General features: G+C 38.0%; 1 protein-coding gene across 10 annotated transcripts in view; it reads right to left on the bottom strand.

The window, feature by feature from the left end:
• The window catches only part of Enox1 (ecto-NOX disulfide-thiol exchanger 1), a 531,696-nt gene that overhangs the window by 398,396 nt on the left and 119,476 nt on the right, over positions 1 to 13,824 (bottom strand). The gene's annotated exons all lie outside the window — the stretch shown is intronic.

The following is a 13,824-nucleotide window of genomic DNA, read 5'->3' as shown; positions in this document are numbered from 1 at the left end:
AAGCCTGAAGTTGCCTGGGAGATGCATGGCAGAACTTCCAAACAGATTGGAAGTGGGAGGGGAAAAGGTCATGGTGGAACCAAGGATGACTGACACTCCCTGCCTAGGGAAAGGATGGATGGCTATGTTTTTAGTTGTCAAGACAACAAGCCTAAAAGGCAGCCTTGGAGGCTTCGGAAGTCCTCTATGGGATGTTCTCACTCTCCATGATGCTGTAAACAGATCTTCCACTGAGAAGTATAATATTCTACTCTGTTACTCCATGTGTGTTTACCACTGTAGAGACTCACCCCTGATTGTACCAGAATACTGCAGGTTGCAATCATCCTTCAGAAAAACATATTTCTCAGCATTGTTAATAGAAACAAACTTCTGCAGCACCTAATCCAAACTCATTCATAAGGAAGATAAATAAAAGCATTCTAACCTTCACTATTATACAGGACTTTTTTACACACAAGAGAATGTTATAGCAGAGGTCTACCTTTCTGGTGGAGAATGTACTACATATTTTTCTCTGGGAACTAAAGATACTACAAATAAATTTGAAAACATATATTTCTTCAAAGTATTAATTTTTAAAGCAGCCAAAATTGCTAACAACCAGGGAAAGTACCAATTTATAAATTATGTTCTCAGCATATAGTATACATTGTGAATTTGCATGCATATTAAATGCAAATAACCAGAAGAGCATAACATTAAGCCTTCAAATTTATATGTGCAAAAGACAGTAAATTCTAACATTAAAATTCTTCCCAGAAAATATTAACTCCCCACATCCCATGTGACTATCATACAGTCAGCTGAGTAGGCTCACTGTAGAACTTGAGAAGTCCATACTCTAGCTCCATCGAAATCTGCACAACACATGCCGACCCCACTCACCAAGCAAAGCAGAGAAGGCCAGATGGGGCCATGTGGGGCAGAGGTAAAGTGTAACATTGCCCAGGTTTTGGGACAAATTATTTTATTTAATAATTCCAAAGAAAAATAAAAGTACCACTAAAACTGCCACCACTAAATCACTCACAGAATCTTTGTTATTAAGATCTTGACAGAGGAAATGGAACCAAATAAAGTTGACTCTGATCTTTTGCTACATAAATAAGAGATTTGAGATGGTAAAACTTTGCATCATATAGGCTAGACTGTGAGCTCAGTTGTTGGTTGGGTCCAACAAGAGGTCAGATGTTGCTAAGTACTTTTTTAGATGTCTTTAACATCTATAATCAGTTGACTTTAGCTAAAGGACATGACCCTTGATAATGTGGATGGGACTTGTCTAAGAAACTGAAAGTCTTAAGAACAAATACTGTTTCTGGGAAAAGAAGAAATTCTGCCCAGAAGATTTAAGATCCAAGGGTACAATATCAACTCCTGCCTGAGTTCCCAGAGCACTTTGAAAACCAGATTCAAAGGAATTTCCAGTTTAGAATTTTTAAAATGCACAGTATTATAATCACTTCTGATAGGTGGGTGAGAACTGGTTGATTTTGATTGCAAGGTGAAAATTAATATATTCTATCTTTAAATAACTCTTTTACTTTGTATTGAAGGTTTCCTTCCTAATACTCATTTTAAATATTTCACAGCTCTAAGAAGATAAAGATGAACTGTATTTGTACAACAGAAGAAGATCTGAAACCTCTCTGGTGGTTCCATAGATGCTCAGACATGCCAGTTTGGGGGCTCACCCTGCTACGTTTAAATTGTGAATTTTCTATGTGCTAGTCTTGAGGGATGGAACTGTGCCCTGTTTATAACCTAAAAACACAAATCAGTCCATCTACTTTAATGAAGCAAATATCCTATTTCAAGTTTAGATCAGTTTCATGGGTTTAATGCCATTCCAACCATTCCTTCTCCATCTCTTGTCCCTGGTCTTTCCATGAAGCAGCTCATATTTCCTTCCAAGTCTCTGCTCCTCCCCCTCCTCAGTGGTGATGGATGCTTATCCACACACCAGGATCCCATTCCTGTGTTTACACAGATGCTCCCAGACAAGGCTTCCTTCCCTGACCTCTCTTATCACACTTCTTTATTTATTGTTGTCAGGAGGATCTTCTGGGAGCAAGTGAAACGACAGGAAGGGTGGTAGCATATATAGGACAGATTTATCAGTGTAGCAAATTTCTTTTTTTCTTTATAAAACTTTTTTGGTACCGGGGATTGAACTCAGGGGCACTGGATCACTAAACCACATCCCCAGTCTTATTCTGTATTTTATTTAGAGTCAGGGTCTCTCCGAGTTGCTTAGTGCATCACCATTGCTGAGACTGGCTTTGAACTCGTGATCTTCCTGTCGCAGCATGCTGAGCCACTGGGATTACAGGTTTTATAGACTGTTCCATTGCCTCAGTTCCAAAACTTGTGAGCTAGAAAGGAACTGGCCTTTTCCAGAAAGCATCTGGATATTTGCTGCATAATCTACTAGACATATTGCTTTTGTTTTAGTTTTTCTTTACTTTTTTTTTTTTTTTTTTTGGACTGGTAGAGATTGCTCCAAGGCAACAATCCAGCCGTAACTTCTTCTATCTCTGTCTTCTCTATCAATCCTGTCACCAAGTCAAACCCTTCTTCTCCTTCTTTGGCAGTCCTTCTTATCATGTGCCAGCCATCTTCCTACTCTCTGAGCTATTTTACAGTCCAAACCAAGAATCATTTCCCTAAATGTCATTTTGATCATGTTACTTATTGCCAAATGTTCCAAATGTTTCTCCTTAAATTAAATTTCTAGAAATCCAACAGCTAACCTCCTTGACTCTCCTTCCAAATACCACCCCCTACTCCTTTGCTCTCCTGGGCTTAGAGTTTGGTAAGCCCTCAGCTCCCATTAATTCTCTGAGAGTATATTCCTGCTCTCCTTTGATTCTCCACTCAGAAAATATATCTCTTATCATTAAAAATGGCACCTATTCATTTTCATTGGAAAAGTTCAAGGGCCAATTGGTTTTCTTGGTCCCACCCTGGAAATAACTAGCTTATCACATTTTTTCCACCATTCCTAATTCAGATCATAAGATTTGGGCTTACATCCAGAAAATCCTGGAGCAAAATGATAGTAACTACCTGAATAATTGCTATCTTGACTTCATATGAAAGCACCCCTATTTTTACCTTTTCTCATAATGATGTCTCAAATAAGAAACCTCTCAAAAACTTGAATTTCCTCTTGGCAAATTCTCTTAGAATATAAACCTATCTAAGCAAGTATTATTATGCATGCATATCAGAATACATTTCCCATTATGAGTTATGCACATGTTATATATAGTTAAGGATATATTTTTGGAAAATAGTTTTTTAAATATTTAATAGCCATTAAATGGGTAAAATAATACTCAGATCCTTATGGAACAGTGAGAAACCATTGGAGCACTTTTTGTAGGTATTTGCAATTGTAATCAGTAATGTGGGTAGAAAGAATACCAATGTTTTTTCAATCATCATGGAAAAATGTAAATTTTTTAAAAATTAAGACTTTATAAAGTTCACCTGCATTAATCTTCTGCTAATGCAAGCTGGAACCGTTTCCTAGGACTTTGAGTAGTTTAACATCATCAAGACATGTCATAAGCTTCATCCAAATTATTCAGTGCACACCATATATTATTCTGAACCTCTCAGAACATGAAACAGAGTGAGGTGATGTAAGTGTCTGAAGAACAAAGGGAAATGTGAAGCATAGAGACCTCAGGCTAAAAGCATAAAGCCCCTGTAAAGGTTTTAAGGATATATTAGAAGCCTGAAAAATGAGAGCAAACCAGCAGGCCCATTAGCTGAGCAGTGAATTAAAGTGCCATGTTTCCAATTCCAGCCTTGAACATGGAGAGCACCAATAATGTGCAGATTCTTGGTCTCTGCCACAGAGGCGCAGGTTCTCCTCTATGGATCCTCAAGTGCCTTCCTTTTCTTCCAGCTAATTTGGTGGAAGAATGGCTCTCAGTTTCCAAACTCATCTTTTAAAACCTCATTACTAACTTCCCTAGGAGCATGTTAAAGAGACAGCAGGAAAATAATCTAGTGAGGTTTCAAAACACAAGTGCTATTTTTCATTAATTTCAACCTCTTCGTTCCTTTATTAAAAAATGAAGTTTGCTATCTTTAGATTTGCTCTTATTTTCTTTATCTTAATCTTTAAGGTATAAGATGCCATGTAGATAATCCACAAAGTGACTAGTCTCTAATACTTAAGAAGTAGACCATATTCCACAATTATATATATTCACATTTTATCTTATGAAAACAGTTGAAAGCAATTGAAAGGCAAAATGTCTAGAAGACCTAATAAACCTGAGAGATATTTTTTTAACAATTAGTTTGTATTTAAATGAACATTAATAATGTAGTCTTGACTATTAAATAGTATGAGGCACAGAGGTGACTGCCTTCAATTTTTAAGGAATTATTTTGGAATTTGTTTCTTCATCTGAAAGTCAGTGTTTCCCAACTAATAGGTCTGCTACTACATTACGGTGCTAAAAATTGGTTTCAAACATGCTATGGGATACGGATGGCCTCAGCCTTGACAAACCAGGTAGGGCCTGGGATACCTAGTGTCTCTAGGTCTTTCTTACCTAGCTATTGGCTGCCCCAAGACCAGTAGGCATGGTTCTCACAGCTCTGCTGAGAGGCACAGAAACCAGGGCACCTAGCTCCACAGGCTTCTGCAGAAAGCTCCACTGCACTGGTGAGAAGCAGCCCACGCAGTTGCTGCAGGAGTTCTAGCTCCAGGTGTATAAGATGCATGTGGCTGAAGATAAGACTCTGGAAAGGTGAGAGAAGAGGATAGTCTCCCAAATCATGGCTGTATCAGTATCATATATTTCTTTCCATTTGTGAGAAACAGAAGTCCAGTGGTCCATTTTAAGAATATAGTCTTAATTGAATCCAGTTGTATCATTTGAATTACAGTCTTTTGTATAATCCTTCCCTTTGCTCACCCCAATGTTAAAACTAGTCAATCATGTAGACTATAACCCCGAACTCCTCCAGTCCAGGTGATGGGCAGCACTGCATTAGGGATATAAACAGGCAGACTGCCCACCCAGGCTCACTTGCTAGCCATATTCTGGTAGCATGCGCTCTGGCCGTCATAAAGTTTGCCATGCCCACCCACTTGTGAGCATGTGTTTGATTCCTTGCATCACCTCAGTATTTCTAACCCACTTGAGTTTAACATGTTTTATTTTTAATCCTTTGACAAGAAAAAATCTAATTGGATTTGAAACCTATTGGAATTGTCAGAGAACTTGATTTTTCTAGCAAAGGAAAAGGCTAAAACTACTATTAAGATTTTTTGTACCAGGGAGTGAACTCAGAGATGCTTAACCACTGAGGCACATCCCTAGCCCTTTTTATATTTTATTAGAGACAGGGTGTCACTAAGTTGATTAAGACCTCACTAAGTTGTTGAGGCTGGCTTTGAACTCGTGATCCTTCTGCCTCAGCCTCCCAAGCCACTGGGATGACTGGCATGCATGACTGTGCCTGGCTAAAACTACTAAATTTTTAAAATATAATTTTAACTGTTGTAGACCTTGGAATTTTTTGAAATGGCTTAAATTTTTATTTGTTTAATCACTACCTCTATAGTACCTTGATGTCACTGTGTTAGTCAGGTTTGTGTTACAATAACATAATATCTGAGATAATAAACACAAAGAAAGGATGGCTTTAGGTTGGTTCATGGTTTCACAATCACTCAGCCCAGGCACTCTGAGCCTATGGTAGCACAGTGGAACAAGTAGCAGAGGAAGCCTAGTCACCACATGGTGGCCAGGAAGCAAACAAAAACAGAAGGGTCCAGGGTCCCAATCCCCTTCAAGAACACATACCCCTCAATGAACTAACCTCCTTCAACTAGGTCCCACCACCTCAAATAGCACCATAGATTGGGGACCAAGCCTTTGGGGGACATTTAAAATCCAAACCATAGCAGTGGCCAATAAGAATTCAAAGAGAAAAAGCACTGAAATTTTGATCAAGAATATATTTAGCCACTTCAGGTATATAAACAATATTTTAAAAGATTTATTCATAAAAGCAAGTTCAGGTTTCTAATTAAAAATTTGAAAAGATTTTATTTGGAAATTTTATGTCTATTTAATATTTTCTAAATAGGTGTTTTCAGCTTCCTGCATTATTTAGTCTATGTGTTAGAGACAAATCTGAGATGCACTGAATCAAATAACATGTTGATATGATGACTTCTTGATTTTCCAATGTTAAGTATATTGACCTTCCAATGAGGAAGATGAGGGTTAGGTTTTCCTTCATGCTTAGGTATATGACCCATGTTCCCATCTTCATAGAATTGTGCTATTATCTTGTAATATATATCCACATTTACATCATGAGAGCTTTGGAGAAACTACTAGTGCTAAATATGTAACACTCTGATTGCATTCCCTTTTGGCATGATTTGTGGGTCCCTCCAGAGTTACTCAATGTTAAATTCAGTTTAGGTTAGTTTCCCATGTACTTATCATGTTATCCCCAAAGTTTCCCCAAGATTTCAAAATCACCTCTTAGCATATACACACACTAGGTCTTCTACCATCTGCATGGTCTTGAAGTCTCCTAAGTCCCTCTGCCTACTCCAGTTTAGATCACTAGAGCTACTGCACAGCTGGTATCTCTTTTACCTCCACTTGGGGAATCTTTTCACCTCTCATCGTGGGTCTGGCTCTAGGGTCCTGGGTCTCTATATATTAATTTACCCTGTCATTTATTGAAGCACATCCTAGAGTTGGAAAGTTTTGTGATGATGTGTTTTTCTCTTCTGACTAGGAAACTTCTATATTTGGTGGTGGGAAGTTTTGTTGCACTACTCCTTTGATGGTTTTCTGTCCTGTATTTTACATATTTTCTCCATCTGGTATTACTATTTTTGGATGTTGGACTTCATGAACAAATCCTCTTAGTTTCTTATATTTTTCATATTATTTGCTGTTCTTTCTCTTTTTATTCCACTTTCTGGGAAATTTCCTTAACTTTTTCTTCTAATTATTATAAATTCTGTTGTGTCCCACAATTGCCATATCTTGCCTTAGTTCTCTGGAAATACTTATGATTTCTTTCTGAAAGATTTCTCCTTTCTACAAAGTTTCTGTTTGCACCCTTTAGTTTCAGCCTCGTGTGATAGACGATTTCCTGAAATGTCTGAAGATCCCTGGTTCTGTTGATATTTAAAGGCTGGAGACCAGAAAGTCACCAAGAAGGTTGGGGTGTTGTTGCTATGGGATTTATTTTAGGATTCTTTGGCTACGCCATTCCTTTGAGAAACACCAATGTCAGCCTCCTTGAATTTTACTTTCAGGTTGATTCCCTGGGAAGACTCCTGCAGCCTCCTACAGGTGAGATTTCAACCTGGCTGCTGAGGAGCAGGCAAAAGGCACTGTGGTATCTGGAGTTTGGTAAATCAACATAATCCACCAGATTTCAAGACTTTTTGCTTTCCTTTGATATCTTCCAAGCAGAAGTTGGAAAGCAGATCTGAACTTCTAATGAATACTTCTGCTCTTAACCCTATCTTTACCTTTCCTTCAAGAGGTTCTTGTTCCTGAGCTTTTGCTGAGTTCATCAATTCAAACTGGACTACTCCTTCCTTTCTTCCTTGCCAGATTTAAACTCTACCTTCTCAGGCTTCTAAGTAAGCTACCACCCATCCATCTGCATCCTACCTTCTTCAAGACTATGGCTGCGGATATGTTTCACTGTTCTTTAAGGTATGTGCCTTTAGGAAAAAAACTCATTTGTCATTTTAATAGAGTTTTAGGAGGTGTCAGGAACTAACACATGAATTCATCTTTAACCTGAAACCTCTCAATCATTCTTCATCCTTTTACACTGGCAATTTTGTTTTTGACATTAAGACAAGACCCAATGCTCAGGAGGAAGTGAGGAAAATAGCAGCTTGAGGATTTGAGTGAAAGTGGATTTAATACCTGCCTGTTCTGACACATAGTACAACTCATTGCCTAGTAATGTGCATTTCCCACACTGAACTTTGTGGGAAATAAAAAACATGCCCCTATTTCAATACAGACTTTAAAAATTCTTAAAAGGTGACCTAGCAAAGAAGATTTGGGGCTGATAATTAACCTAAACATGGGTATTCAGAGGGAGAAAACCATCAGGCAAGGGAGTGAAATAGTCAGAGGATACTCAATGGAGACAAAAAAATCTCAGGTTTGAAAAAAATAAGTGTTACAGATATTTCTTTGCAAAGGTGGTGTAATACCTAGTAGATGCAGTGATCAACTGGGGTTAAGATTTCTTTCATGCACACTTGGACTCTTGGTGTTTAAGATAATAAAAGCTCTTCTGCTTTAAGTGTCTTTATCCTGTTTCTCATAATAAGTAGATCATTAATATCCAGAAATCATTGTTTACCTGATTTCACTACATTCTTATGAAAAGAGATATAGTAAAAAGCATTTTGTAATGAAGCTCAAGTTTTAAAGTTATACATTTACAGAGATTGAAGACACCATTATTACTGAAATAACTGCAGGTAAAACAACTTTGGTATTATGCACCTGAGATTCTCTAGACCCTAACACTATTTATCCCACTGAAGTAACCATCTTTATAACACAGCTTTTGATTTAAAAAAAAATTATTGCCTGAAGCTGAACTGATTTAGATAAAGAAATGAGTAGAAGGATTCCAAGTAGAACATTGTATATATTCAAAAGTAGAATGATACCATAAAGAGGCAGAGTAAGATCTGGGTGAGGACTGGGGGAAGTTAGTATGATAGGTAGCAGAAGCCTGAACACAGAAACTCTGCAAAGCAATACAGTAGGGAATGAACTCCATAACTTGGTCGACCAAATGGAAAGACTGAAGTTTTCTGAATAGGGAGTTTTTTCATCAACGTGCTATTTCAAAAATTAAAACTGACACTTGTTGCATAAGGCAGAATATCCAATTACAAAAACAAATAAAGTAAAACAATAAGAAGAGGAAAAGAATAACAGTTAAAACACTAAATAATCCAAAGATCCAAGGTCACACAAAGTTGGCCTGGCCTGGCTGGCAGTACAAATGTGAGAGAATTCACTTCAGAGAGAATCAATGAAATTGAGCAACCTACATTTACAGTACTGTAGATAGGGGCAGTCAGGTAAAAAGAACAGGACAAATTAGTACTAACAAAAGAACATATGCTGATATAGTTTTAAAACTAAATCCATGATATCCTTTGGTCTTCCATTCCAGAAACACTTACCAAGTATCTATGACGAGCAAGGCATGAAGTCTCATCTCATCATTTGTTTCATTATTTTACAAGTCAAATGTAAAAAATTCCAGTTAATTGACTTCACAGACTGATTGATGCTCTTCCTTAAGAACAACAGATTGATTTCTTTATAGACAGCAATACTAATTCTTCCATCATGTCCTTCTCTTGCAGTGCACAGTCCAATCGACTTTAGAACCAACTCAATACAAAAGCAGAAGGAAAGCATTAAGAGAACAAGGTCCATTAGGCCCAATATTGCCTCAATTACTTTAATTCCATTATTCCTGTTCATATTACTTCTTTAATCAATATCTCTTTCCAGTTACTTATGTTTACCCTTTTCAAAACCACAAGTAATAGAATTATGGTCTTTTGAGTTCAGTAGCAACAGAGTTTCATAAATATATTTCTGAATTTGTGATTGTCTCCAGATCTATAACTGAGAAGTCTTAAATTGAATCACGTTTCCCAGAGATCATTTTGTATAATGATGCAGAGCATCTTAATGCAATATAGGTGCTTTTACCTGTTGGGTCATTCATCACTCACTGTCAAAGTCAATCACATGTGATTCACTGGCTTTCTAAGAGTCTTCTTTCAATACCTAAATCTGAGGGTAGCTACACTGATTTTCAATTAAAATGGACCTCTTTTTTTTTTTAAACTTATGTCTGTCTTTTGTTTAACACCATCCTTCACTGATAATTTTTCTATTCCACAAGTTTCATCTGCATGTTACATTATCCACTGCCTCTTCCATATGACAATTAATCAATCCCTCAGTTCCATCTCTGTTACGGCCTTACGAATTGCAGGAACTCTGTTTCCTCCATTCTTTTAACAAATGCCAATGCAGTATCAACTACACATGAGAAGCTGCACTTTCAGCATAGATAGTCTACAAAAAAGATATGCAGCCCTTCCCTTCAATGTGTGGATCTCCTTCTGAGATCCACATGATTTATAACATGATATAAAGAAGCATGTGAAACCTGTTGAGTCCATTGAAAGTCCTCCTGGGGTTCCAAAGGGGTAAAATCATTTATGAATAGAGACATTTTCATAAAGAATATGAATTTCAGGGAGGTCCTGAAGAATAAGAGGATTTTGAAAATGAAAAGAGAGAGAAAACTAACTAATTTTGTGTAAGAAGCAAAACAGGTTAATCTAGTAGCATAAATTATTTAATGGTATAAATAAAAGGGGGGAAATGCCTAATTTCCCTTTGGAAGCAGTGAAACCAGAGTAAGGGTCATAAAGGAAAAGTCTGGCAGGAGATAGGCACTACTTTAACTCAGCCATTCTTACAATGTGCAGGATTAACTGAAAGCAACCATTGTTTGTAGGCATGAGATAGGAAGGCTTGGTAATGTATGAAAGGATCTTCAATACCTGATTTCCATGTTCCTAAAGAGCCTTACCTAGCCCCGCCTCCCTCTTCCACTTAACACACCCTGCTCCCTCAAACCTCCCTACCAATCCACCCTGTCTCCCTTGGAATGATCTCTCTCCACCTTGCTGATCCACTTAGCAATCTCTTTCCTGTTCTTTCCAATCTCCACTCTAATCCAATCTTCGCTATGAAGCACCTCTTAACTCCCTCAAGCCAATTCAGTTGCTCTGCTTCCTATATGGAAGTTATATATAGTATATAGGTAGCTCCATCACAGTGATGATGTTTGCATAACTATCTTCTACCTAAATTACAATATAATCGACATCTTCCTTAGAGCAATTCTAGGCACAGGGTAGAAGGGCAATATGTGAATAAGTGAACGCTGGTCTATCAGGTTACAACTCTGTGCAGCACTAGTCCAGCGGCTTAACAGAATTCACAGGGCTCCTAAACTAATGAATAATCAAATTAATGAATTAATAAAAGGAAAAGGGGCAAAGTCTGAAAAAAGGAGAGTCACAGATACAAAGGAAAAGGAGAGTAAAGGTATGAAAGAAACTTGACAGAGTTTAGTGATAAGTAAATGTAGAAATAGCAAAAGATGGAGGAGAATGCCAGGCTCCTGAGCTCCCTATCAGGAGCCCACTGGTCCTCTTCATCATTTTATATCAGCTCAGGATCACTCAACATAAACTCATGGATTTTAAATGAAACCAAGAATGAATCATCACAGAGACACAGAGGAAGAAACCAAAGAAAGCAAACACTTAGATTCATATTTTAACTTATTCATTGCAAAAATTTCCTAAGGAAGTTTGATAGGATCTTGATTCAAAGTAGAATTTGTTTAATTTAAATACTTTCCATAATGTCATAAATACACTCTGAGATTTTTAAAACCTACCACATTAATTCTTAACTAGATGAATATAAAAATTATTTCCCACTTTTTAAAATCAGAGTTTGACAATGAATCCATTATGACTGGTTCCATGAAAGTCTTAGAGCTGACTTCTCAGAAATCTACAATTGGCGAGGCTGAAGAAATGCAAAATGGTAGGCAAAAAAGACTGAGCAACAACAATAAGTTAAGCTTTCAGTGATCAGGTCTTGAAGTACAATTCCTGGGTTATTTCCATTTTAACAACATACACATGAAATAATTTAATTATTAAAGTAAGATTTATCACTGCAGTCAAGACCACTGTGGAGTATTTTGCTAGCTAGTTCAATTAGCAGAAGCTCACTGGGCTCCACCTGCAGACAATGGAGAACAATCCCACCATCATTCTGATTTGATCACTGTGTGACCAAAACAATTTTATGATTTTAATTTTAATGAAGCCCAGCGGACATCCTCACAAACCAAACAAGAAGAGTGCAATGAAAAGTTATAGAAGGCCTCTAATCGACAGTAGTAAGTCCTTGAATAAAATGGAAAAGAAAATTAAGCAGTGGAGGCACCAGGATGAAGTTATACATCCTTACGTGGCATTTGGTGGAACCGTGCCTACATGCATCACACACACCATAAATACTTGCTGCTTGATTTACCAATTTTCTTAGGACTAATGTCAGTGTAGAAAATGCTAAAATGAATTTTTATTTTCATTTTCATGTTCTACTGCCTGTCATCGTCTTCTAAATCCAGTGCTGTCAGAGGCAATGTTATCACTTGGCCATGGGACAGCCTGGAGCCCCACCCTGGAGCACAGACACTCCCGTGGGGCTGAGGCAGCCTGTACATAAATGTTTCCAACCTGCCTGCAGCACAGGATTGAAAGAGACCCAGGCCTAGACGCTGGCCTGTCAGGTTACAACTCTGCGCAGCACTAGTCCAGCGGCTTAACAGAATTTGCAGGGCTCCTGAACTGTCCACTTATTCCCAGGAGGGTATTTGCCCCTGGCCTTTGCCTCCTCTCATCAGGACACTTCTTGCTATTAAAAAGGTCATCCTTTTGTGGAAGTAACCATAGGTAGGGACAGACTGAGCTAACCCAACAGGACACGAAGGTTTCCCCAATAAACATCTCTAAAGAATAGATCAGTTAAGTACTACCTTGAGATCAGTATCTTAAAATTTTATCAACACCCAAATCTGAACCCTCAATAGATAATGTCTAATAATTCTGAGCTAAAGAAGCCTAGAAACAGGAGAAGATGCTACAAGGGCAGATCTGTTTCAGGATAGCACTTACGGATTGAAGGTAGGGAACAGAACATTAAATTTAATAAGTGCAAAGTGATGCAGCCAGAAAGAAAGAATAGGCCAGCTAAGTACGATTTAAATGGCACTGAATTAGCTGGAAAGATATCCTGATGTACTGATAAAGGACTCATGTAAATTGGCAGTTCAGCCTGTGATGCCAGCAGAGAAGGCAGGACTGTTCCTACAGAGGGTTGGGTGGTGGGTGTTGTTTGTTTGGCTTTTGTTTTTTTAAACCCACTTTCTATTATTTTTAAAGGAAAAGTCATATCCCTGTTATAATGTTACTTAATTTGGACCATCCTGAAACTAAGAGTTCACTGAGGGCAGTAAGCGTCAGCATGTTGCCTGCCCACCTCTGGTAACTACACTTTGCTTATTCAAATTAGTGACCATGGCTATCGTGCTCTTGGTCATTCACACATTCAGCAAATATTAAGCAGCAAGCACTAGGCTAGATTTTAAGGGGCTACCAAGAGGAAATAAATTCCCTTCCCTTAGACAGTATTCTAGTTGAGCTGTATGCCCCAAAAGATGCTGACATCCTAACCTCCAATACTTGCGAATGTGATTTTATTTGGAAACAGGGTGATGATGAAGATGATGAAGTTAAGATTAGATCATTATGGTGGGCCTCAATCCAATATGAATGGTACTCTTATAAAACGGGAAAATTTGGACATAGAGACAGACACACCAGAGGGAAGGCAACGTAAAAATAGATGCCATCTACAAGCCAAGGAATGCCTGAGGCAACCAGAAGGTGGCCTGGAACAGACTTCTCCTCACAGCTCTGAATAGCAAACCTGCCAACACCCTGATTTTGGACTTCCAGCCTCCAGAACTGTAAGACAACACATTTCTATTACTTAAGCCAATCAGTCTGTAATACTTTGTTAAAGTAGTCTGAAGACACTAATACCAATTGGCTCAGAAAAGAAATAAGCCCAATAACAAAATTGCCAA

Source organism: Sciurus carolinensis, chromosome 5 (genome assembly GCF_902686445.1).
Source record: "Sciurus carolinensis chromosome 5, mSciCar1.2, whole genome shotgun sequence".
Lineage (NCBI taxonomy): Eukaryota > Metazoa > Chordata > Mammalia > Rodentia > Sciuridae > Sciurus > Sciurus carolinensis.
Note: the sequence above shows the minus strand (reverse complement) of the source record. Positions and strands in the feature narration are given on the sequence as shown.